Source organism: Urtica dioica, chromosome 1 (assembly GCF_054948205.1).
Source record: "Urtica dioica subsp. dioica isolate 48M chromosome 1, U.dioica_male_clone48M_v1_H2, whole genome shotgun sequence".
Lineage (NCBI taxonomy): Eukaryota > Viridiplantae > Streptophyta > Magnoliopsida > Rosales > Urticaceae > Urtica > Urtica dioica.
In genome coordinates, this window is record NC_142756.1 from 37,614,730 (window position 1) to 37,642,198 (window position 27,469).

The following is a 27,469-nucleotide window of genomic DNA, read 5'->3' on the forward strand; positions in this document are numbered from 1 at the left end:
TCCTCTTATTTTCCAAGCCTTAATGAGCAATCTTTTATTGCCCATTCCTATCCAAGATAGGCGCCCACCTCAAGCAAATCCCCAAGGAATTAGTTTCCTCTTTTGTTCTCTCTTGGTTGCCTTGGCCGAAATTTCCTATACCAGTATAGGAAATTTGTTTCCTCTTTTTCTTTTGGCAAGTATCTTGATACATTTATGCACAAAATATTCTCTCTTCCTATGGGTATGTTGGCGCCCAAATGGTCTCTAGAAGGAGCTTCTAGAAGCTTCTTCATTTGTTCATGACAACATGAGAAAGGCCCATTAAGAATTTTCAATAAAATTCTTATGAAATGAAATTAATTCACAAGGCCCAATAATCAAGTCATGGCCGAGGGACATTAAGTCATCAAATGAACTTGTCAAAAAATTTATTGACATTCACTTCATCCTTTGTCTCAAAAGACAAAAATACCCTTTTGACTATTTTCGTTCTTGTTTTGACTTAGCTTCCAGTTTAACTATTCCTAATCGATGTGATTCGTGACAGTGACCTCATGGACCCAAATGAACAAAGCTTGAGCTAAACACTTGGACTCAAAAGTTCACAAACCTTTTCCAAGTTTAGCTTAATGCCAACTGACTCCACTAAAGAGTTGACACTCAAGAATTCAACCTAATTATGATGAGCGGATCCACTGATTATTATCTATGTTAACCCTTCATGAATGTCATCAGCTAATCGGGATTTACTAAATTACCATTTTACCCTTCTAGCTGTTATTTCCTCAACTCCTTTGTCGCTTGTGAATAAGTTAGAAACAATATATTGACGAGGAGCTAACAAGTCACATTGTTTCATCCAAAAGGGTCAGGACTCAATTTGGACACTGGCCAGTTCATTTATTCACACTCCAAGGAACAAAGCATGAGGTAACATACATTGCATTTCAGCAATCTTGTACATGAATTCCATATCTATGAGAACTTCACAAAGTTACTCATGACATTCTCACAACTTAGTACTTCACCAATAGGCCCTGTTCGGAATCACATAGTGAGTCCGAACTCTGACTTTCTCAAATGAGAGTACTAAGGTGTGAAATGACATGTCTCATTTCAGGATTAAGGTAAGCATGATGCAATTCATACATAGTGACTTCGAGACATAAGAGGTTAAATGGTTTGTTCTTATCTTGTCTCTAGAAGTGCACTGGTCAATTCACTGCCTTCGGAAGATACCTAGAAGAACTATAGAGTCTCCAACTCTCAATGCCTCATAACCAGACATCATAGATTCTTCTAACAATCATACTGAGGTCAATAGTCATTTGACCCTTAGATTGCGCATATATCGTTTTAAGCAAACTACGAAGAGTTTGTTCATGCAAATCTACATTTGTCTCTTCGTAAGTTGTTTAGTTTGTTTATGGACTAAAGACTAATGTTTTATCATAAAGCTTCAGACAAAGAAGATTGAATGAACGTTTCAAGTTTTTATTAATGAATAAGCAATTACAAGCAAGAGTCTTCATGAGACTTTATAACATCAAATGTAGAATATAAAGATTACAACTCTTCTTGTGGGCACCATTGACAACACATTATGCACCGGGACGGGCTTGATGTAAACGCAGTTCCCAGTGAGCATGGCACCTGTCGGTATGCGTGTCGCATTTTGAGTTTTGACTGCCGAGATCGACGGTCCGGTGCGGGGACGCGATCCATCGACGCCCCGCTGCCTATCGGTGTACGAGGCGCGGAATCGTGCGAGAGCATTGCGCGAAAGACGTGTGGGGTCAGAGGTCCGGTGTGCGGATCCGACTCGTTGGCGTTTCGCTACCTCTCGGTGCGCAAAGCATTGACTCGTGCGAGAGCGTCGCACGAGGGATATATAGGGTCGGAGGTCCGGTGCGCGGATCCGACCCATTGGCGTTTTGCTACCTCTCGGTGCGCGAAGCATTGGATCGTGCGAGAGCGTCGCACAGAAGATGTGTACCTGTTAGCCTCGTTAGCCCCCCGAGTTTCTTGTGTACTCGTAGAGGAGACTAGAAATTATAACATTACAGGATAAAGGCTTTGAGATGAAATGTAATTTAATTATCATGTCGAAATAGTTAAAAATTACATTCCCAAGCCATTGGCTTTATTTGAAACTCGAAATCGTCTTTTGCTAAAATCGAAAATAAGATGAAAATAAAAAAACATAGGGCAATCGGGAACGGGCTTCTATTGGTAGTATTGTCGCAGGTTCTCCGCGTTCCACGGGTGGTTGAATACGAGTCCTTCTAGGTTCTCGAGCTCGTACGTGCCGTTGTGGATGGCTCGGCGCACACGGTACGGGCCTTCCCAGGTGGGGCACAGAACTCCCGCCCCTTGCACCTTGGTTTTTTGGAACACCCTTCTAAGGACGAGGCTTCTGTCGGCGAACTTCCGTAGCTTGACCTTGGAATTGTAGTACTTCTCGACCATCCTCTTTTGTGCAGCAAGGCGAGTGAGTGTGTCCGCCCCCTTCTCGTCTATGAGGTCTAGCTCGAGCCTAACCGCTTCGTCGTTGGCGGCTTCTTCATACTCTTCGATGAGCAAGGTTGGCCGCTTGGTCTCGACAGGTACCACGGCCTTGATACCGAATGCAAGAGCGAAAGGGGTTTCGCCGGTCGCTTTTCGTGCGGTGGTTCGGTATGCCCAGAGAACCATGGGAAGCTCTTCGGGCCAAGCCCCCTTTCTCTCTTCCAGGTTCTTCTTCACGTTCTCCTTGATTGTCTTGTTGACCGCCTCGACTTGACCGTTGGCCTGTGGATGGCGGGGAGAAGAGAAAGTCTTGCTAATGCCCAATTTTTCGCACATGTCCCGGAGGCGCTTGTTGTCGAATTGCTTTCCGTTGTCGGTCACAATCGACGCGGGGATCCCGAAGCGGCAGACAATGTTCTTCCAGATGAAGCTCGTCGTGTTCACCTCGTGAAATAATCGATAGCCACGATTGCGTGCTTGTACTGCCTAGGGGCCACATGCAGCTCACCGATGAGATCGATTCCCCATTTCACGAAGGGTCTAGGCACAATGATCGGGCACAACGGGGTGGGCGCTTGGCGCGGGATATGGGCGAATCTTTGGCATTTGTCGCATTTTTTGGCCCATTCAAGGGAGTCCTTTTTCAAGGTCGGCCAAAAATATCCGAGTCTTAGTAGCTGTTGTTGGCCCGTCTAGGGCCAACGGGAACAAAGGCATCTCTTCAATCCACGTGGTTGGTGCGAGGTCTCGGGCGGCGAAACCCCGACCCAACCGGGGGCCGGCCCAAACCAATGGCCAAGTCAATGGCTCACTCGGCCATTGGGCAGTTCACTCGGCCATTGGCCGAGTGAACCCTCCAGCCACCAAGGCAGTTCACTCGGCCATTGGCCGAGTGAACCTTCCAGCAGTTCACTCGGCCAATGGCCGAGTGAACCCTCCAGCCGCCAAGGCAGTTCACTCGGCCATTGGCCGAGTGAACCTTCCAGCAGTTCACTCGGCCAATGGCCGAGTGAACCCTCCAGCCACCAAGGCCGTTCACTCGGCCATTGGCCAAGTGAACCTTCCAGCAGTTCACTCGGCCAATGGCCGAGTGAACCTTCCAGCCGCCCCTGCAGTTCACTCGGCCATTGGCCGAGTGAACCTTCCAGCAGTTCACTCGTCCAATGGCCGAGTGAACCTCAGCCGGCCCAAGCTTTTCACTCGGCCAATGGCCGAGTGAACCTCACCACCATGTTCACTCGGCCATTGGCCGACCCAGCCACTCAATGGCCGAACCAAGCAAGGTCACTTGGGCAAGGGGTCTTCAAACCACCCCTTGGCTGCCTATAAATACAAGGGTCCTTCCCTTGACCCAGGTAATCCGAATTTGAGTACTGAAACGCTGTCGAACTCGTACCTCGCTCGTTTCTCTCAAGTCTCGACCTCTAAACACTAAACCCTCTACAAACCACCTCAATCCTGCTAATGTTGAGCGTCGGAGAGGTAAACAGAGGCAACCCCTCTGTTTCCCCTTTGTAGTTCACACCTTCTTTGCTTGCTTTTCAGGTGCCTGGACGAGACAGATACCATAGACAGCTAAGGGAAGACTTGGGATACCAAGTCCGACACGCTCGAGTCGAGACGAGACCACTTGGTCCGGCCTCGGGTCTAACCGTCTACGACTCCTAAATCATTGTCCGAAAAACAGCGACAACATTTTGGCGCTAGAAGGAGGGGACCACCGACCTTAGCACGCTCTCCCTTCCATTCTACACTTTCACCACTCCTACGACTCTCGAGAGATGAGTCACCTGCCCAGTACCTCCGCGGGTACCCGAGCGACGAGCTCGAGGTACGGTCTCCGACTCCTCGCACACCGTCTTGAAGGGAAACCTCGCGATAGCGAGAGCCAGCCCCAAGACCCGGTGAACGACCCCGAGGCCGAGCTCCGAGAGGACACGGCCCGGCGGCTCGCGGAGCTCCTTGACAGTCCCGGCGTTGACGGCTCCCTCATCGCCGATCTCCTCGGCTACGACGTCGAGGATCGGTCTGGTCAGGATGACTCCGACCCCGAATACGTGGAGGAGCGAGGACCAACGAGGCCACCCCTAGCCTCGCTCAGGCACGACCCGAGAGGGCCAATGGTGCGTTGGCCGATCCTTTGTACCCGGCGCGACAACAGGTACGGTCACAGTCCCAGGGACTCGCCCCCTCGGTTTCAAGAGGTGGCCGGACACGGCCCCTCGCCGAGGAGAGAGTGACTCTGGTCGACGATGGAGCCGATAGCCGAAGCGCTCGCCGGACGACCCGACCAAGGGCGACCTCGCCTCGTCACGCACCAAGCGTGGACCTTAGAGAGCGCTTGACGGCGCAGAGAAACTCCCGAGGGGAGGATCTCCGCCAAAGGCTAAATTCTCGAAGGGACGCGCTCCCCGCCGCAACTATCGGCCGGCCTCAGGCCAATGTCGTGGACCAAGCGTCCAACGAACGCCAACCAGTGACTCCCGTGGCACCGACGGTCGGCCCTGCTAACGGGCTTGACATGGTCACGATGATTCAGAGCCTCCAAAATCAAATCATCGAGATGAGGGAGTCAGGGAGGCAAAGGCCGTACGGAGGGATCGAGGAATCATACTCTCCCTTCGCCGCACAAGTCCTCGCGCAGCCATGCGTGGGAAACTTCAAGTTACCGTCCATTCCCCCCTATGATGGACGTACGGACCCCCACTTCCACATCCAACACTATGAGACGTGGATGACGATGCAAGGGCAGACGGACGCCACCCTCTGCCAAGCCTTCAGCCTGACCCTCACAGGGTCGGGCTTTGAGTGGTTCCGGAGTTTGAGGCCTGGAAGCATCCCGTCCTTCCGGGCCTTGCGAGAGGCTTTCCTCGCCCGCTTTGCCACGCTTGTGGCACAAAAAAAATCGAAGACCCACCTCCTCTCCATTCGACAGGGGAGAGATGAGACATTGAGACAATACCTCACTCGCTTCACCGAGGAGTCTCACAAAGTCGAGGGCTTCGACGACAAGGACGCCATCACAGCGATCACCGAGGGAGTTCGCACGAGCGACTTCCTCAAGTCCATTGTCGGGCAAGTCCCGCGAGACATGGCGGAGCTGATGACGAGAGCCCGCACACATATGGGAATCGAGGACTATCTCGATGGCCGAGATGGCCGAAAGTCGGGAGGACAAAGTAGTCGCCACCGCGACGAACAAAACGAAGATCGTCCCGACCCTCAGAGGAAGAGGAGCAGGGGAGGCCGGGCCCCTAACGGTCGCCCCCTCTCCGATCCAAGATCGTCGCACGTTGATAGCTTCCGAGCGTTATGAACGTACACCCCACTGAACACTCCGCAAGAGCGGATCCTAGCTCTGCACCGCGACAAGCTAGGAAGTCCGGCTCCTCTTGCGAAGGATCCCGCGAAGAGGGATCGAAACAAGTTCTGTGAGTACCACCAGGATCACGGGCATCTGACGTCCGAGTGCTATCATCTCAGGCGTCAGATCGAGGCCCTGATTCAAGACGCGAAATTAAAAGAATATGTCCTGAGAACGGTCGGGACGGCCGCGATGCACGAAGACCGTCCACGGCCAGGAAGGAAGGGTCCGACGACGGTGACTGTCACGGACCGGGAGGCGATTGAAGAACCGGAGAGCTCACAGTTGCATGTCGTGGGCTAGATCATGGGTGGCCCGGAGTTTGGGGACTCGTCCGCGCAAAGGAAGAAGTACGTGCGCGAGGTTTCTCGAGGAAAAATTGCGCATTACATCAACCATACATACGAGGCTCCCCCTCCGGCCCCGTTCGAGTCCATGTTCTTCACTGGCCAAGAGGCGACACGAATCCTCCACCCGCACAATGACGCAATAGTCGTCTCGGCCCCGGTCGCCAACAATCTCGTCCGAAGAATCCTGATTTATAACGGCAGATCGGCCGACATCGTCTTCAAATCAGCATTGGACAGGATGAAGCTGACCGGACTGAAACCGACCCCAATCTCGACCCCACTCTTCGGCTTCTCCGGGGAGAGGGTCATGACAGAAGGAACCATCGACCTCCCGGTCACCTTCGGAACACCGGGGGGGCTCGAGGCCACTCGCATCATATCCTTCCTAGTTGTGGACCAGCCCTCGGCATACAACATCATCATCGGCCGCCCGACTCTCAACCGGCTGAAGGCCATAACGTCCACCTATCACCTGATGATGAAGTTCCCAACTGAGAAGGGGATTGCCATCATGTTGGGAGACCAATCGATGGCGAGGATGTGCTACATCCAAGGCGTGGACGGGAAAGGGAAGGAAAAGATGGTGAGCGCCATCCTCTAGCTCGGTCAAGCTGCAGAAGTTGGCACGGCAGCGGAAGCCCACTCCCGTTTCTCATTATGTCATTCTATTTCCAGTTTTAAGACAATCTCGAATTTCAATAAGGCCAATGGCCCAGGGATGTAATTTTTGACTATTTTTGCATGATAATTGTATCACATTTCACCTCGAAGTCTTTATCTTGCTGCATTATAATTTCTAGTCTCCTCTACGAGTACACGAGAAACTCGGGGGGCTAATGGGAAACAATGCTCAACGAAGAACAATGCTCGACGAAACTAGAGTTCGCTCGCTCAACAAAAACGAAAAAAAAAGTACAATAAAGACGTGCAAATCGATTATGCCTTCGGTGGCAAATCGAGAAAATAAGACGCGCACAACGCAACAAAGACGTGCAAATCGATTATGCCTTCGTTGGCAGGTCGAGAACATAAGACGCGCACAATACAAAAAAGACGTGCAAATCGATTATGCCTTCGGTGGCAAATCGAGAACATAAGACGCGCACAATACAACAAAGACGTGCAAATCGATTATGCCTTCGTTGGCAGGTCGAGAAAATAAGACGCGCACAAGGCAACAAAGACGTGCAAATCGATTATGCCTTCGGTGGCAAATCGAGAACATAAGACGCGCACAATACAAAAAAGTCGTGCAAATCGATTATGCCTTCGGTGGCAAATCGAGAACATAAGACGCGCACAATACAAAAAAGACGTGCAAATCAATTATGCCTTCGTTGGCAGGTCGAGAAAATAAGACGCGCACAACGCAACAAAGACGTGCAAATCGATTATGCCTTCGTTGGCAAATCGAGAAAATAAGACGCGCACAACGCAAAAAAGACGTGCTAATCGGTCACGCCTTCATTGGTGGGTCGAGAAAATAAGACGCGCACAATGTAACAAAAAAGACGTGCAACTCGATTGTGCCCTCATTGGCAAGTCGAGAAAACAAGACGCGCACAACACAATAAAGCCGTGCTAATCGATCACGCCCTCATTGGTAGATCGAAAAAATAAGCCGCGCACGATCAACCCGAAACCATAGGCCGTCCCTCGCGACGCGCGAAGGCCATTCCTCATGACGCAAACCCGAGAGCGTTCATCCCGCATCCGTATAAAAGCGTAGATTTTGAGTTTCCACTCGATCTACGCTCGACCGGAAACTCGGGGGGCTAATGTTGTTGGCCCGTCTAGGGCCAACGGGAACAAAGGCATCTCTTCAATCCACGTGGTTGGTGCGAGGTCTCGGGCGGCGAAACCCCGACCCAACCGGGGGCCGGCCTAAACCAATGGCCAAGTCAATGGCTCACTCGGCCATTGGGCAGTTCACTCGGCCATTGGCCGAGTGAACCCTCCAGCCACCAAGGCAGTTCACTCGGCCATTGGCCGAGTGAACCTTCCAGCAGTTCACTCGGCCAATGGCCGAGTGAACCCTCAAGCTGCCAAGGCAGTTCACTCGGCCATTGGCCGAGTGAACCTTCCAGCAGTTCACTCGGCCAATGGCCGAGTGAACCCTCCAGCCGCCAAGGCAGTTCACTCGGCCATTGGCCGAGTGAACCTTCCAGCAGTTCACTCGGCCAATGGCCGAGTGAACCCTCCAGCCGCCAAGGCAGTTCACTCGGCCATTGGCCGAGTGAACCTTCCAGCAGTTCACTCGGCCAATGGCCGAGTGAACCTTCCAGCCGCCCCTGCAGTTCACTCGGCCATTGGCCGAGTGAACCTTCCAGCAGTTCACTCGGCCAATGGCCGAGTGAACCTCAGCCGGCCCAAGCTTTTCACTCGGCCAATGGCCGAGTGAACCTCACCACCATGTTCACTCGGCCATTGGCCGACCCAGCCACTCAATGGCCGAACTAAGCAAGGTCACTCGGGCAAGGGGTCTTCAAACCACCCCTTGGCTGCCTATAAATACAAGGGTCCTTCCCTTGACCCAGGTAATCCGAATTTGAGTACTGAAACGCTGTCGAACTCGTACCTCGCTCGTTTCTCTCAAGTCTCGACCGCTAAACACTAAACCCTCTACAAACCACCTCAATCCTGCTAATGTTGAGCGTCGGAGAGGTAAACAGAGGCAACCCCTCTGTTTCCCCTTTGTAGTTCACACCTTCTTTGCTTGCTTTTCAGGTGCCTGGATGAGACAGATACCATAGACAGCTAAGGGAAGACTTGGGATACCAAGTCCGACACGCTCGAGTCGAGACGAGACCACTTGGTCCGGCCTCGGCTCTAACCGTCTACGACTCCTAAATCGTTGTCCGAAAAATAGCGACAACAGTAGCTTCAATGCCAAAGATTGTCCCGCAGCATGGTTATTACACACGCCCTCGTGTTCCTCGCGGAGCGCTTTCTTTGCCTCGACTTCGGTCAGGCATCGGAGAAGGGGCATGGAATACCCTCTCTTGAACAAGTTGACTTCCATCATTATATATTTCGGCGCTAAGCTTCTCAGCTTTCTGGCCTCTTTTTTGTCTTCGGGGACAACTCCTCGCTTGAGATACTCTAGGAGTGGCGTCATCCATGAGGGGGAAGAGTTGCGTCGACTACCCCTACGTCGCCTCTCGAGACGTAGGGTCGAGTCAGCACTTCTATCGGGACGCTACCTTCTTTCTCCTCGTCTATCCCGGACGAAAGGCGTGCCAGGGTGTCGGCGTCGATGTTCGCCTCTCAGGGAACTTGGACTATCTCGAACCATGACTGGGCCTTTAGATTCTTTTGGGTCTTCTACAAGTATGCGATCATGTTCGGCTCTTTGGCGGCGTAGTCGCCCTTAACCTGGTTCACAATCAACTGCGAGTCGCAGTGGATGCGCAGGTTTTGGAAACCTAGCTTGTTTGCCAATTCCAAGCCAACGATGAGAGCCTCGTACTCTGCCTCGTTGTTGGAAGCCTTGAACTCGAACCGCAGGGCGTATTTAGTTTTTCCCTGTCGGGATTCGTGAGCACAACACCGGAGCCAGCCCCCCGGGCGTTTGACGCGCCATCCACGTGCAAGTCCCAGACTGGCCCTATCGGGAAGAATGGTTGATGTAGTGCGCTATTTTCCCTTGGGAAACTTCCCGCACGTACTTCTTCCTTTGCGTGCTCGAGTCTCCAAACTCCGGGCCGCCCATGATTGAGCCCACGACATGCAGCTGTGAGCTCTCTGGTTCTTCGATTGTTGCTCGGTCTATAACGATCACCGTCGCCGGACCTTTCCTCTCTTGCCGCGGGCGCTCTCCGTGCGTCGTGGCCGTCCCGATCGTTCTAAGGACATACTCTTTCAATTTCCCGTCTTAAATCAGGGCCTTGATCTGACGCTTGAGTTGGTAACATTCGGACGTTAGATGCCCGTGATCCTGGTGGTATTCGCAGAACTTGCTTCGATCCCGCTTCGTGGGATCCTTCGTGAGTGGAGCGGGGCTTCCTAGCTTGTCGCGGTGCAAATCTAGGATCCGCTCTTGCGGAGTGTTCAGGGGGGTAAATGTCGAGAACTTTCAAAAGCTATCGACAGGCGGTGGTCTCGGCCCGGGGAGGGAGCGACCGTTAGGGGCCTGGCTGTTGTCAAAGGTGCCCACAAGAAGAGTAGTAGTGTCTATTTATGTACATTTGATGTCATATAGTCTTACGAAGACTCTTGCTTGTAATTGCATATTCATTAATAATAAAGTTGAAACGTTCATTCATTCTTTCTTTGTTTGAAGCTTTATGATAAAACCTTAGTCTTTTAGTCCGTAAACAAACTTGACAACTTACGAAGAGACAAATGTAGATTTGCATGAACAAACTCTTCGTAGTTTGCTTAAAACGATATATTCGCAATCTTAGGGTCAAAGGACTATTGACCTCAGTATGATTGTTAGAAGAATCTATGATGTCTGGTTATGAGGCATTGAGAGTTGGAGACTCTATAGTTCTTCTAGGTATCTTCCGAAGGTACTGAATTGACCAGTGCACTTCTAGAGACAATATAAGAACAAACCATTTAACCTCTTATGTCTCGAAGTCACTATGTATGAATTGCATCATGCTTACCTTAATCCTGAAATGAGACATGCCATTTCACACCTTAGTATTCTCATTTGAGAAAGTCAAATTTCGGACTCACTATGTGATTCCGAACAAGGCCTATTGGTGAGGTACTAAGTTGTGAGTCTGTCGTGAGTAACTTTGTGAAGTTCACATAGATATGGAATTCATGTACAAGATTGCTGAAATGCAATGTATGTCACCTCATGCTTTGTTCCTTGGAGTGTGAATAAATGAACTGGCCAGTGTCCAAATTGAGTCCTGACTCTTTTGGATGAAACAATGTGACTTGTTAGCTCCTCGTCAATACATTGTTTCTAACTTATTCACAAGCGACAAAGGAGTTGAGGAAATAACAGCTAGAAGGGTAAAATGGTAATTTAGTAAATCCCGACTAGCTGATGACATTAATGAAGGGTAGCATAGATAATATTCAGTGGATCCGCTCATTCTAATTAGGTGAATTCTTGAGTAGAAAATAAATTCATTTGAACCGAGAGATTTTTAGTGTCAGCTCTTTAGTGGAGTCAGTTGGCATTAAGCTAAACTTGGAAAAGGTTTGTGAACTTTTGAGTCCAAGTGTTTAGCTAAAGCTTTGTTCATTTGGGTCCATGAGGTCACTGTCACGAATCACATCGATAGGAATAGTTAAACTGGAAGCTAAGTCAAAACAAGAACGAAAATTGGCGAAAGGGTATTTTTGTCTTTTGAGACATATGGATGAAATGGATGTCAATAAATTTTGACAAGTTCATTTGATGACTTAATGTCACTCGGCCATAATATGATTAATTGGGCCTTGTGAATTAATTTCATTTCATAAGAATTTTGTTGAAAATTCTAAATGGGCTTTTTCTTATGTTGTCATGAACAAGTGAAGAAAATTCTAGAAGCCTTTTCTAGAAGCCATAGGCGCCCAACACTACCCAAAGAGAAAGGGAAATTATTTTGTGCATAAATGTATTTAGATACTTGCCAAAAGAAAAAGAGGAAACAAATTTGCATATTAGATGCACAAGGGAATCGGCCAAGAGAGTAATAGGCAAGCCAAGGAACAAAAAAGGAAACAAATCCTAGCCTTCTAGAAGGCTGCCTTGGGCGCCCAAAAGGAATGAGAAATAAGGGTTATTTTGCTCATGAATATGTGATATTCTATAGAAGAGGAAACTACCTTATTGAAGGTGAGACCTCTCCTATAAATAGGAGCCTCATTCCTCACTTTTCATGCATGCAAAGTTTTAGAGATTGAGAGCTTCTTTCTCTAGACTTGGCCGCCCCTTCCTCTCTCTCTCTCTAGTTTATATTTTCGATTATTTCTTGTCTTGGCACCTAGGTCCTCACTCGACCTAGTGTTTAGCTCTGCGACTTCGAGACTCGTTCTCAAGTCGTAGTGTTTAAAAGTGCCCACTCACTGATTCCTTCTTTTCGAGTGATTTAGTGATAGAAACTTTCGTGGTTGCTCGAGGTGCCGAGGAAAGAAAGAGAGACGTGCTGCGAGGGGAGACGAGCGTTGCAACTTTCCAAAAGCTTCTACAAGGTTCAAGCTTCAAGAAAGGTTAGTAACTTCCATAGCTCATATTAGTTTTTATTTACATGCATATGCTCTTGTCTAGGTTAGTAAAAACTAGTTTTACTTAAAAAGAAAATTTTTAAAATTCCGCCGCTTAACGAAGCGTTAAACTTTTTCTCAAACCCTAGATCGATTCCAACAAATGGTATCAGAGCTATGGTCAAAGGAATGCATGTGCATGTTTTTAAATTATGAGCTTGAAAATCGTTTTCGAAAGTTTACTAATTTTGTGACAAGTTAGAATTGTAATCTTAGATTTTTTTTAATTTATTGCTCATGCCTTTAAATTAAAAACCATGTTGATTTTCTATGAGTTTGGGATGATGTTAAAACACATTAGAATCAGTTCTAAAAGTTTTTAATTTTTTATATTGAAAAACGTGTTTTAAAGGTTTGAGATTTTTCGAGTAAATTTTGTGACTAGTTTTATTTTCTTGCTAGTTTCGTTTATTTACTTGAATCGTTTTATGCATGTTGTTATTTCTTTTATTCTATGTTTTTACCCTGCTAATAAAACACAAATAAAAGCTTTAAACAACTTCATAAAACGTTCCGTTACACTCGATTCTTTTTCGCACCTAAAAGGACAAAGCTTTAATTTATTTCTTTTTCTTCGAGCTGGAATGTAAACCCGCATTAAAAGCGGCATAACTCTCTGCTCAGAAATCTAAATTTAATGATTCTTTAATCAAATTAAAGCTCTGTCTGTCCTCTGTCCAATGCCACCGGTTTCGGCTCAAAAGGACATCGGAGCCGCCAGTTATGGCGTTTTTACTCCGAGGTGCGCGGCTGTCTGAAACTCCAGTTTTTTAGAAATCCGGATTTTCAAACCCCACTACCATGAGTTATAGAACTCTAATGAGAAAACTTTCTTGAGCAAAAATGTTTTTCATATGATTATAAACATGATGTGTAAGATTAAAATGTTTTGATTTTTGAAAGTTTAATTGAAATTGAATTTTTACAAAACTAGTTTGAATTTTGAAAAACCGTTTTCACTTTCAAACTTGAAAATATTTTGTCATCCAAATCAAATAAGTTTTCAAAATGTTTTCAAAACTATATCTATATCACATATGTTCAAAATCTATATGCTCTTGAAATTTTGAGTGGGAGGTCTCTTTGTAGACAAAGCCGAAAAATAAAAAGATGTGTAATCTCAAACTTTCAAGTGTTCGAGTGAGTTGAAGTTCACACTTCCCTCACGCACTTTCCCGAAATAGAAAATAGGAAAAGATCGAGTATGTCCCTTGTGCCTTTACGCACTAATACTACTCTGAACATGTCGATCTAGGATTCTCTTCTAGTTGTCCGCTCTGTCGCTCTCTAACTAGGAAATCTGTTTCCGAACTTAAAAGAGTCGATGAACCAACTCCAAAAACTAAGTGGGAGGGTTATATTCGTTGTTTGTAACCCGCGATCCCCAACACTAGTGCAAGATGCAATAACGTGGGACTAAGAGCCGCTCTTGCGACCCTCACTTAAATGTGAGTACTCCAAGGCGTTATTGCTTCAATCATTGCTCAATGAGCTACGTCCGAGAGTGATGCAATGATGGCAAGGCCTCCCCTTGGGGGATTGTTTTTCAAAGCTGATCTTTTGGACTAAGTGGTTGGTTGCACACTTAGGCTCAATCCTTAGTATCCTTCCTTAAGGCTCTGCGAAAGGATATGAGTGATCAAACCAATTTACAAGGTGGCTAGTCAAAATGATGTACTGACATCTTGGCTTAGCATTAATGATGTGTCATTTACTTATAAAAGGAGATTTTTTGCGGCCTTCTCTTGAGGGAGTAAATTATCGTTTGGTTTATAACACCTTTGGATTTTATAAAAGTCTTAATAAAACTTAAATCCTAAACCAAAGACTAATCATAAACTTGTTTCAACTTAAATAAGCAACATGTCTCTCAACCTTCTCTCAATCTTTCTTTCCTCGATCAAACTCGAAAACGAAAACTACGTAGATTCGAAACGTAACCTCGACATAATACCTACCGTTAACAAGCACAAATGGGTACTCACCACCCCGTGTCCTCCTCTGACGAATGATGATTCAACTCAAGAGGACAATGACGCCTTGGCGGCCTGGCTTCGATCCGATGAGATTGTGAGGTGCTATATCTTGGCATCTATGAACAATATGCTGAAAGAGCAACATCATGACTTCGAGACTGCCGCTGACATGCTCTACAATCTCCTTGAGATGTTTGGAGGGCAAAGGCGTCAAACAAGGCTACAAGCAGTCCGACAGTTTATGAACTGTCATATGCAGACTAGGACTCCTATTGGAGACTTTATGATATTGATCATTAGTCATCTGAGTAAAATGGAAATCCTAGGATCTGAGATTGATGGGAAGAATGTCATAGATGTGATCTTAGAAACTCTCCCCGCATCTCTTGATACCTTCAAGATGAACTACTCCATTAACAAGCTAGAGTACACTGTTACCAAGCTTATGGAGGAACTTCACACTGCTGTAGGTTTCACTAAGAGAAAGAGGAATCAAGGAGAGGCACATGCTACTGAGCAAAAAGCCTCCGCCTCTGGAACTAAGAAGAGACCTCACAAAGCCGATAAAAAGAACTGTCCTGCCTATCTCAAAGCAAAGGAACATAGTATTGTACTAGTTACCGAAGCATGCTTAGTAGCTGATAATGTATCAATGTGGATTCTTGACTCCGCTGCTACTAACCATATTTGTTGTTCCTTTAAATGGTTTCAAGAAAACCAAAAGCTTAGAGGAAGGCGAGTTCTGTTTCAAATGGGGTGATGGGAGCCTGGTGTCCGCGAAGGCTGTGGGATCCGTGACGCTGTCTTTTGAAGACCGCACTTTAAACTTGAATAATGTTTATTTTGTTCCTACCTTTGGGAAGAACTTAATATCCGTTGCTCGTCTTCGTGAGCAATATTATTGTTTAAAGTTCACTGAGAATGGAATTCGTATTTCGTTTCCTGATAATTCTTTTGTCACTGATGCATGTATGAAGAATGCTCTTTTCTACATTTATCCCACTAAACCTTCTCTTTTAGACACCGAAATAGATAATGATCTAATTAGGGAGCCAAAGAGGATCAAACTTTCTGAGTCCTCCGATCTAACAAAATCAACACACCTATGGCACTTAAGACTTGGTCATATCAGTCTAGATAGGATTAAGAGACTTGTGAGGGATGGTCCACTCCAAGCCTCTGCAATAGGTTCACTACCTACTTGTGAATCCTGCATAGAAGGAAAAATGACTAAGCGACCTTTCTCTGATAAGGGTCGAAGAGCCACTGAGTTGCTGGAACTAATACATTCTGATGTATGTGGTCCGCTCAGCCAACAGGCACGTGGAGGATACGAATACTTCGTTACCTTCACCGATGATTACTCATGATATGGGTTTGTCTATTTGCTCAAACACAAATCCGAGACCTTTAACGTATTTAAGGTCTTTAGGGCTTTAGTGGAAAAGCAAACTGGCAAAGTGATCAAAACCCTTCGATCTGATCGAGGTGGTGAGTATATGTCTGGAGAGTTCGATGACTTTCTTAAAGAAGAAGGTATCGCTTCTCAGCTTACCGCACCTGGCACACCTCAACAAAACGGAGTGTCAGAGAGAAGAAACCGAACTCTTATGGAGATGGTTAGATCAATGATGAGTTACTCATCACTCCCTCCTTCCTTTTGGGGATATGCCCTCGAAACAACCGCTTACATTCTGAACCAAGTTCCGTCCAAAACGGTTCCTGGTACTCCTTATGAAAGATGGACTGGCCGTAAAGTTAGTTTGGGCCACATCCGAATTTGGGGTTGCCCTGCACATGTGCTAAGGCAAAAGACTAGCAAGTTGGCTAGTAGGTCAGAATTGTGCTTGTTTGTGGGATATCCAAAGGAAACCAAGGGTTTCATCTTCTATAGTCCCGAGGACGATAAGACTTTCGTTAGCACGAATGCTCGTTTCCTTGAGGAGGACTTTATGAAAGATGCGAAACCTAGAAGCAAAATTGTGCTTGAAGAAAAGTTGGGTGAGGAAGCTTCTACCTCGTCTGTAAGAACTGTTCTTACCCCAACTGAAACACAACCTAACTCATCAGAATCTCGTCAAGTAGTACTTCGACGTAGTGGGAGGGCTACTCAAAAGCCTGACAGGTACATGTCTTATGGAGACTCTCTTGTAGCCGTCTCCGACATGGATGACACTGTTTCCTATAGCCAAGCGATGGCTTGTTCTGAATCAAACCTTTGGCTTGACGCCATGAAAGTTGAAATGCACTCGATGTATGTCAACAAAGTCTGGAAACTTGTAGACCTTCCTGAAGGGATTAAACCCGTAGGGTGTAAGTGGATATACAAGAAGAAAAGGGGTCCTGATGGGAACGTCGAGACGTTCAAAGCACGATTTGTGGCAAAGGGTTATACCCAACAAGAAGGGATTGACTATGAAGAAACCTTCTCGCCAGTCGCGATGCTTAAATCCATCCGCATACTCCTATCCATAGCTGCAGCTCTCGACTATGAGATCTGGCAAATGGATGTCAAGACAGCCTTTCTGAATGGCAATCTTGACGAGCGCATTTACATGGCTCAACCAGACGGTTTCGTGGATAAAGGTCAAGAGACCAAGGTTTGTGAGTTGCTTAAATCCATTTATGGACTAAAGCAAGCATCTAGGTCATGGAATATTAGATTCGATGAAACTGTAAAGAGCTTCGGCTTTGAACAGTCAATAGATTAGCCTTGTGTTTACAAGTTAATACACAAAGGCAAAGTTGTGTTTCTGGTACTATATGTCGATGATATACTACTCATTGGTAATGACGTGGGTAAGTTATCTGAGGTTAAGGTCTGGCTGGCAAAGAAATTCGATATGAAGGATCTAGGAGAAGCTGCATACATTCTGGGAATCCAAATCTTTCGAGATAGAAAAAACCGGACCCTGTCGCTCTCTCAAGCATCTTATATTGATAAGGTGATGGATCGCTTCTCGATGCAAGACTGCAAGAGGGGTCAAACACCCTTTAGGCATGGAGTTTCACTCTCTAAGGACCAGTCTCCCAAGACTGCACAAGAGATTGAAGACATGAGGAAAATTCCTTACGCCTCTGCCGTAGGAAGCCTCATGTATGCTATGCTTTGCACCCGACCTGATATATGTTTCGCCGTTGGAGTAGTTAGTCGTTTCCAATCCAACTCTGGACCCGAGCACTGGATTGTTGTTAAGCATGTTCTTAAGTATCTTCGAAGAACTAGGAACTTGATGCTTACATACTCAGGTACTGACCTGACTATGACGGGATATACCGACTCCGATTTTCAAGCGGATAAGGATTCCAGGAAATCCACTTCGGGATCTGTGTTCATCCTTAATGGTGGAGCTGTCGTGTGGAGGAGTATTAAGCAATCCTGCAATGCTGACTCCACAATGGAAGCAGAATATGTGGCTGCTTGTGAAGCATCCAAAGAGGCTGTATGGCTTAGAAAGTTCCTTAAGTATTTGGAAATTGTTCCAAACGTCGACGAGCCCATGACCCTTTATTGTGATAATAGTGGGGCTGTCGCTAACTCAAAGGAACCTAGAAGCCATAAGCGCTCTAAGCATATTGAGAGAAAATACCATTTGATTCGAGAGATCGCGCAACGCGGAGACGTGGAGGTGAAGTAGATCTCTGGCAGATCCATTCACCAAGGCCCTAGCGAACATGGTCTTCGACCAACTTCGAGAGGGACTAGGCATGTAGGACTACTCACATCTTCTTTGAGTCAAGTGGGAGTTTGTTGTCAATGGTGCCCACAAGAAGAGTAGTAGTGTCTATTTATGTACATTTGATGTCATATAGTCTTACGAAGACTCTTGCTTGTAATTGCATATTCATTAATAATAAAGTTGAAACGTTCATTCATTCTTTCTTTGTTTGAAGCTTTATGATAAAACCTTAGTCTTTTAGTCCGTAAACAAACTTAACAACTTACGAAGAGACAAATGTAGATTTGCATGAACAAACTCTTCGTAGTTTGCTTAAAACGATATATTCGCAATCTTAGGGTCAAAGGACTATTGACCTCAGTATGATTGTTAGAAGAATCTATGATGTCTGGTTATGAGGCATTGAGAGTTGGAGACTCTATAGTTCTTCTAGGTATCTTCCGAAGGTACTGAATTGACCAGTGCACTTCTAGAGACAATATAAGAACAAACCATTTAACCTCTTATGTCTCGAAGTCACTATGTATGAATTGCATCATGCTTACCTTAATCCTGAAATGAGACATGCCATTTCACACCTTAGTATTCTCATTTGAGAAAGTCAAATTTCGGACTCACTATGTGATTCCGAACAAGGCCTATTGGTGAGGTACTAAGTTGTGAGTCTGTCATGAGTAACTTTGTGAAGTTCTCATAGATATGGAATTCATGTACAAGATTGCTAAAATGCAATGTATGTCACCTCATGCTTTGTTCCTTGGAGTGTGAATAAATGAACTGGCCAGTGTCCAAATTGAGTCCTGACTCTTTTGGATGAAACAATGTGACTTGTTAGCTCCTCGTCAATACATTGTTTCTAACTTATTCACAAGCGACAAAGGAGTTGAGGAAATAACAGCTAGAAGGGTAAAATGGTAATTTAGTAAATCCCGACTAGCTGATGACATTCATGAAGGGTAGCATAGATAATATTCAGTGGATCCGCTCATTCTAATTAGGTGAATTCTTGAGTAGAAAATAAATTCATTTGAACCGAGAGATTTTCAGTGTCAGCTCTTTAGTGGAGTCAGTTGGCATTAAGCTAAACTTGGAAAAGGTTTGTGAACTTTTGAGTCCAAGTGTTTAGCTAAAGCTTTGTTCATTTGGGTCCATGAGGTCACTGTCACGAATCACATCGATAGGAATAGTTAAACTGGAAGCTAAGTCAAAACAAGAACGAAAATTGGCGAAAGGGTATTTTTGTCTTTTGAGACATATGGATGAAATGGATGTCAATAAATTTTGACAAGTTCATTTGATGACTTAATGTCACTCGGCCATAATATGATTAATTGGGCCTTGTGAATTAATTTCATTTCATAAGAATTTTATTGAAAATTCTAAGTGGGCTTTTTCTTATGTTGTCATGAACAAGTGAAGAAAATTCTAGAAGCCTTTTCTAGAAGCCATAGGCGCCCAACACTACCCAAAGAGAAAGGGAAATTATTTTGTGCATAAATGTATTTAGATACTTGCCAAAAGAAAAAGAGGAAACAAATTTGCATATTAGATGCACAAGGGAATCGGCCAAGAGAGTAATAGGCAAGCCAAGGAACAAAAAAGGAAACAAATCCTAGCCTTCTAGAAGGCTGCCTTGGGCGCCCAAAAGGAATGAGAAATAAGGGTTATTTTGCTCATGAATATGTGATATTCTATAGAAGAGGAAACTACCATATTGAAGGTGAGACCTCTCCTATAAATAGGAGCCTCATTCCTCACTTTTCATGCATGCAAAGTTTTAGAGATTGAGAGCTTCTCTCTCTAGACTTGGCCGCCCCTTCCTCTCTCTCTCTCTAGTTTATATTTTCGATTATTTCTTGTCTTGGCACCTAGGTCCTCACTCGACCTAGTGTTTAGCTCTGCGACTTCGAGACTCGTTCTCAAGTCGTAGTGTTTAAAAGTGCCCACTCACTGATTCCTTCTTTTCGAGTGATTTAGTGATAGAAACTTTCGTGGTTGCTCGAGGTGCCGAGGAAAGAAAGAGAGACGTGCTGCGAGGGGAGACGAGCGTTGCAACTTTCCAAAAGCTTCTACAAGGTTCAAGCTTCAAGAAAGGTTAGTAACTTCCATAGCTCATATTAGTTTTTATTTACATGCATATGCTCTTGTCTAGGTTAGTAAAAACTAGTTTTACTTAAAAAGAAAATTTTTAAAATTCCGCCGCTTAACGAAGCGTTAAACTTTTTCTCAAACCCTAGATCGATTCCAACACTGGCCTCCCTTGTTTCTCCTCTTTCGAGGATCGGGACGATCTCCATCTTGCTCGTCACGGCGACGACTACCCTGTCCCCCTGACTTCCGGCCGTCTTGGCCATCGAGGTAGTCCTCGATTCCCATATACGTGCAGGCTCTCGACATTAGCTCCGCCATGTCCCGCGGGACCTTTCCCACAATAGACTTGAGGAAGTCGCTCGTGCGAGCTCCCTCGGTGATGGCCGTGATGGCGTCCTTGTCGTCGAACCCTTCGACCTTGTGAGACTCCTCGGTGAAACGTGCGACGTATTGCCTCAAGGTCTCATCTCTTTTGCGCCACGAGTGTGGCGAAACGAGCAAGGAAAGCCTCTCGCAAGGCCCGGAAGGACGGGATGCTTCCCGGCCTCAAGCTTCGGAACCACTCAAATCCCGACCTCGTAAGCTTCAGGCTGAAGGCTTGACAGAGCATCGCGTCCGACTGTCCTTGCATTGTCATCCACGTCTCGTAGTGTTGGATGTGCAAGTTTTGGTATGTCCGCCCATCATAAGGGGGAATGGACGGCAGTTTGAAGTTCCCCATGCAAGGTTGCGCGAGGATTTGGGCGGCGAAGGGAGAGTATGACTCCTCGATGTCTCCGTAAGGCCTTTGCCTCCCTGATTCCCTCATCTCGATGATTTGATTCTGGAGGCTTTGAATCATAGTCACCATGTCGAGCCCGTTGGCAGCGCTTACCGCCGGGACCGCGGGAGTCGTCTGTTCGCGCTCGTTGGATGCTTTGTCCCCGGCGTTGGCCTGAGGTCGGCCGAGAGTCGTGGTGGGGAGTGCGTCTCTCCGAGAGTTGAGCCTTTGGCGGAGATCCTCCCCTCGGGAGTTTCTCTGCGCCGTTAGGCGCTCTCTAAGGTCCATGCTCGGCGCTTGGCGGGGCGAGGCCGCTCTACGGCTATCGGCCCCGTCGTCCCCCAAGGTCGCTCTCTCCCCGGCAAGGGGCCGTGTCCGGCCGCCTCTTGAAACCAAGGGGGCGAGTCCTCGGGAGAGTGACCGTGCCTGCTGCCGCGTCGGTCCGGCCAAGTTGCCGTTCGTCCTCTCGGACCGTGACGGGACGAGGCTAGGAGTGGCCTCATCGGTTCTTGACTCCCCCACATAGTCGGTGTCAGAGTCGTCTCGAGCGGACCTATCCTCGACGTCGTAGCCGAGGAGGTTGGCGATGATCGTGTCGTCGATGCCGAGACGGTCTAGGAGCTCCGCGAGCCACCGAGCCGTGTCCTCTCGGAGCGTGGCCTCAGGGTCATTCACCGGGTCTTGGGGCTGGCTCTCGTTATCACGAGGTTGCCCTTCAAGACGGTGCGCGAGGTTTCGGAGACCGTACCTCGAGCTCGTCGCTCGAGTACCAACGGAGGTAGTGGGAATGTGACTCATCTCTCGAGAGTCGTAGGTGTAGTGAAAATGAGTAATGGAACGGAGAGCGTGCTAAGGTCGGGAAGCCCCCTCCTTCTAGCGCCAAAATGTTGTCGCTCGTTTCCGGACCGACAAGCTACTCCTCGTGCCGACTCTACATTTCTCCTCCAGTTGAGTTCACTCCTCGAGTCGAGTACCGAGTCCACGAGTCGACAAGCTACTCCTCGTGCCGACTCTACATTTCTCCTCGAGTTTAGTTCACTCCTCGAGTCGAGTACCGAGTCCACGAGTCGACAAGCTACTCCTCGTGTCGACTCTACATTTCTCCTCGAGCTGAATTCATTCCTCGAGTCAAGTACCGAGTCCACGATTCGACAAGCTACTCCTCGTGCCGACTCTACATTTCTCCTCGAGTTTAGTTCACTCCTCGAGTCGAGTACCGAGTCGACAAGCTACTCCTCGTGTCGACTCTACATTTCTCCTCGAGTTGAGTTCACTCCTCGAGTCGAGTACCGAGTCCACGAATCGACAAGCTACTCCTCGTGCCGACTCTACATTTCTCCTCGAGCTGAGTTCATTCCTCGAGTCGGGAACCGAGTCCACGAGTCAACAAGCTACTCCTCGTGCCAACTCTATATTTCTCCTCGAGTTGAGTTCACTCCTCGAGTCGAGTACCGACTCCACGAGTCGACAAGCTACTCCTCGTGCCGACTCTACATTTCTCCTCGAGCAGAGTTCATTCCTCGAGTCGAGTACCGAGTCCACGAGTTGACTAGCTACTCCTCGTGCCGACTCTACATTTCTCCTCGAATTGAGTTCACTCCTCGAGTCGAGTACCGAGTCCACGAGCTGAGTAGCAACTCCTCGTGCCGACTCTACATTTCTCCTTGAGTCGAGTTCACTCCTCGAGTCGAGTACCGAGTCCACGAGTCGACTAGCTACTCCTCGTGCCGACTCTACATGTCTCCTCGAGTTGACACTACCAGAAATATGGGCTACAACTACAGTTTTTTTTGTTTTTTAACTCTAGTTTAGCCTTTTAATGGAGTCTCTTAAGATAGACTACAGTCACCTTTTTTTTGCCTATATTAGACTCTAGTCGAATATAAAACTATAGTTAATAGCATTCTTTTCACTACAGTCAATATAAAGAAGTAGTTGTATTACTCAAAAAATAAAAAAATACCAAAATTTCACTATTTTAGAATGGAGGGAAATTTCCCACTAAAATTTAGCACATTTACAGTACAGCCCGAATATAAAGAAGTAGTGGTAATGCTCAAAAAATAAAAAACTGCCAAAATTTCACACTTTAGATTGGGTGGGAAATTTCCCACTAATAATTTCGTTTGGGCGGTAGATAAAAATGAACTAAAATTGACAAAGTACGAAAATACACTACTTTTAACTTCTTTTTTTATTTGGGCACAACTAATAGAACGAAGTCAACGAACACAGATCTCTCTCTCCCATCTCGTCCTCTCTCTCGTGGTGCCTCCGACCACCGTCACGCTCCTCACCGCTTCGCCTCCGCTCGATATTGATTCTCTGACCTGTCATCGTCAAATACTTGGTGAGTATCTTCTCTCCTTCGAATTTCTTAGTGGAAATTTTCTAAGGTTCTAAATTTGGGTTCGTGTTCTTCGTCATTAGTTTCTAGTAGAAATTACCCCCAATTTTTTCATTCAAAAACCTCATTTCCTTTATGCTTCTATCTCTACTTTCCGACTCTCTCTATGAATCCCAAATTCGTAATCGACCTCCATAGGCCTCTCTCCTCCACCGCCAATCGACAACACTAAGTCACCTCTCACTGCTCTCCGCCAATCCCAAATTTGGGTTAGTCTCTCTCTCTCTCTCTCTATATATATATATATATAATATATATATATATATATCTATCTCTGATATTAACCACAAATTTATCTTCAACTTCTTTGTAAATATGTAATTTAGATTTTAGTCCATCGGATTTTGTGATTTTGCTGTGTTTATTTAGGGTTTGGCTTTCTGGTGTTTTGGGTCTCCGTTTTATTCGAGATCATTTATGGACTTTCCGCAACATTCTCCCTTTCACCAAGTCGGTCATGGGCCGAACGTCGGGAGCTCCCTGCTTGGGAGGCCGCAGGTGCATTCCCCGTCTTGGGTGAAGGATCCGAAGGACCAGCTTCATTTACAGAGGTCATTCCCCGTCCTTTGTGAAAGAAGTCTCGATATCCTCCGAATCATCAGCACACTCGTAATCTGGGTCGCGGTCGCGACTTTCCTCGTTGAGGTCCTCAGGATCCCCGTTGGGGGTCACCGTAACATGCGTAGGTCGCTTTGCAGCCAGTCAGCTGTGGTACTTCGCGTTCTCTGTTACCAGTCGTTTTCAGGACACCGGAAATTCAAAAACGATTCAAGTCCGGCCAGGTTTTGCCGGCCGGAAGCCCAACAGGCCCCGGCCCACCAGGCCCAAGCGCCCTGACGCACGGCCCGGCACGGCCGGCGTGCGCGCACCTGCGCCCCAGGCCCTGAGGCCCCCGGCCCAACAGACCTCAGCGCGCCCCGGCCTCCCGGCCCGAGCGCACCTCGGCCGAGCGTCTTTGCCAGCTCGTCCACCACGGCTGAGCGTCCTCGCCAGCTCGGCCACCTCGGCCGAGCGTCTTCGCCAGTTCGGCCACATCGGCCGAACGTCTTCGCCAGCTCGGCCACCTCGGCCGAGCGTCTTCGCCAGCTCGGCCGCCTCGGCCGAGCGTCTTCGTCAGCTCGGCCACCTTGGCCGAGCGTCTTCGCCAGGTCGGCCATCTCGGCCGAACGTCTTCGCCAGCTCGGCCACCTCGGCCGAGCGTCTTCGCCAGCTCGGCCACCTCGGCCGAGCGCCTCCGCCAGTTCGGCCACCTCGGCCGAGCGTCTTCGCCAGCTCGGCCACCTCGGCCGAGCGCCTCCGCTTGTTCGGCCACCTCGGCCTAGCGTCTTCGTCAGCTCGGCCACCTCGGCCGAGCGTCTTCGCCAGATCGGCCATCTCGGCCGAACGTCTTCGCCAGCTCGGCGACCTCGGCCGAGCGTCTTCGCCAGCTCGTCCACCTCAGCCGAGCGTCTTCGCCAGTTCGGCCACGTCGGCCGAGCGTCTTCGCCAGCTCGGCCACCTCGGCAGAGCGTCTTCGCCGGCTCGGCCGGACACGCCGCACCCGGCCAAGCCCCGCGCCTAGCACGCCCCGCGCCCATCCAGGCGACATGTCCCGCGTGCCCTGCGCCCCCTTGGGCGTGAAGCCTCGTGCGCCTCGCTCCCGGCCACCCGGTGGGCCTCAAGGGGCCGGCCCAAGGCCTCCCCTCAAAAACTATAAATATCCCCCCCCCCAGGGGAGGAAAAAAGGACAATTCATACATTTTCAAAGAATACATACTTTTTCGAAAACAATACTTCTCTCCTCTACAGAATTATCTCGTGCTCTTGTGACATTCCAAGAGCGCGCACTCCTCTTCCCTGGGCTCAGAAACAAGGACCCCCCTCCACGAGAGGGAGCGCGCTCCCCTTCTGCGACCCGAGCTTCTGCAGTACACACTGCCCTCCAGCTTCTAGGCCCCTGAGCTAGAACTCCGAGCTACGAGCACGCGACCCCTCTAAAGTCTTCACTAGAAGCTACGAGCCGGGTCCTACTCTAAAGACTTGGATTCTCAAAGCCTCTGAGCCCAAGATAGCCCTCGATACACAAATTGAACTACGTTCTGACCTGATCCCGACTAAAGGGTACGTAGGCAGCCAACCTTTGGCACGGTCACACCCCCCAAAACACACCTCAGGGTTTGGAGGGTGCAGCTCGGTCTACGAGCTCCCATTTTTGGCCCGGGCGCGATCACTTGGTCCGGCCTTGGATCGAACCGCCCGAGGTATTTAATCGTTGTTCATTTTCGTGCGACAATATTCTCCGCCTTTAGTTGGCGGATATTCTCCTCCAACTCCATGATGCGGTCATCCCTGCTATCTGAAGATGGAGATGGTGAGCGGGTCGAACTCACTTCGTGGAGTGACTCTTTGTCACCATGCGCATGAGAGCGCAAGAAATATTTTTTGGTCCCAGTGATGTTATCGGGGTTGTTAACACCCTCAGAACGTACGGGTGGCTGACTACACATCTTTTCTCAAGTCCTATAAAGTCGAGTTTTCAAGAGAAAAGAAGAAGATGGATAGAAGGGATTTCGGGCTGAGCAGGGTGGGAAGTCCCCTCCTTCTAGCGCCAAAATGTTGTCGCACGAAAATGAACAACTATTGAATACCTCGGGCGGTTAGGGTGAGGAGGAGGAGTGACCGTACCTTGGGTGTCGGCTGCCTACGTACCCGTGTGTGGGATCAGGTCAGAACGTAGTTCAAGCGTATGTAACGCAATGTGAGGCTCGGAGCCTTGGTGGGGAAGCGTACTCGACGAAGGAGACGGGGCGCGGAGGAGTCCTCGGCGGCGCCTGAGAACTTCAGAGATCGCGTGCACGTCTAGCGTATTAGACGAGTAGGGGGACTCTAGTCGAGAACCCTAGGAGCGTGCCTGAGCAATGGAGGATGTTCAATCAGAGGGAGGGACGTCCGGGAAGTCCTTGACAGTGCTTCAGAACCTCTGAGAATGAGAAATCGAGGAGAATCCGCTTCAGGCCAAGGATGGCATCCAGAGAAGCAGAGAGAAGTCTCAAGTTTCTTGAGAATGAATGGGATCGCTTTCCCCTCAATGCGAGGGGGTATTTATAGGTGTTTGAGGGCCTTAGAAGGTCCCTTTTTTGTCCATGTAGGACTGGGGGCGCGCGCCGTCAAGTGGAGGTGCACGGCGCGCGCGGGGCACAAAGCGCGGTGCACAACGCGTGGCGCGCGGGTCATTGGGCGCGGCGCGGGATGCGCGGCGCATGGGGCGCGCGGCGCAGGCTTGTCTTGGCATGGCGCGCAGTCTGTCTGGCGCGGCGCACGGTTTGCTGTGCGTGGCTGGCCGACGCGGCGTGCTGCGCGCGCGGTGCATTGCATGTCTCGTCGGACTCTTGTGGGCCTTAGGGGTCTTCGGATACCATGCTTGTCACGCAAAATATGAAGGTCTCTACTTGATGAGAGTGACTCGATTCGATGAGCAAGGCTCGACGAGAGTGACTAGAGGCTCGAGTCAAGGAGAACGACTCGAGGCTTGACTCGAGGAGAACGACTCAAGGCTCGACTCGGGGAGCGAAGCTCGACTCGAGGAGAATGACTCGAGGCTTGACTCGAGGAGACTGATTCAACTCAAGGAGCGAGGCTCGACTTGAGGGGCCGAGTGTTTGGCACGAGGACTTTCCAGCCGACTCATGACGGAAGGCTTGCCACTCTTCAGGACCTCCGGCCTGACCATCGGCCATTTGAGCGGTGTGTCTTCTCGGCGTTCTGGGTTTTCCGAAAACGATCGACAACATTCCCCTTAAGGAACGTCTTGCATAGGTCCATTACCCGCCAGTTGGTGGTGGTACCTTGCATTGGCCCCTTTAGTTGGCGGATCTTCTCCTCTATCTCAAGGATGCGGTTATCCCGGATATCCTGAGGTAGAGATGGTGAAGGAGTGTGACTTTCGTCGTTGAGAGACTCCTTGTTGCCATGCACTCGAGAGCGCAACAAGTATTTCTTCACTCCGGTTATGTTTTCGGGGTTATTCACGCCCTCAGGATGAACGGGTGATTGATCGCTCATATCTTTCTCAAGTCGAGAAAGAGGAGGATATGATGTAGAAGGAAATTTGGGCTGTATAAGTCAGGAAGTCCCCTCCTTCTAGCTCCAAAATGTT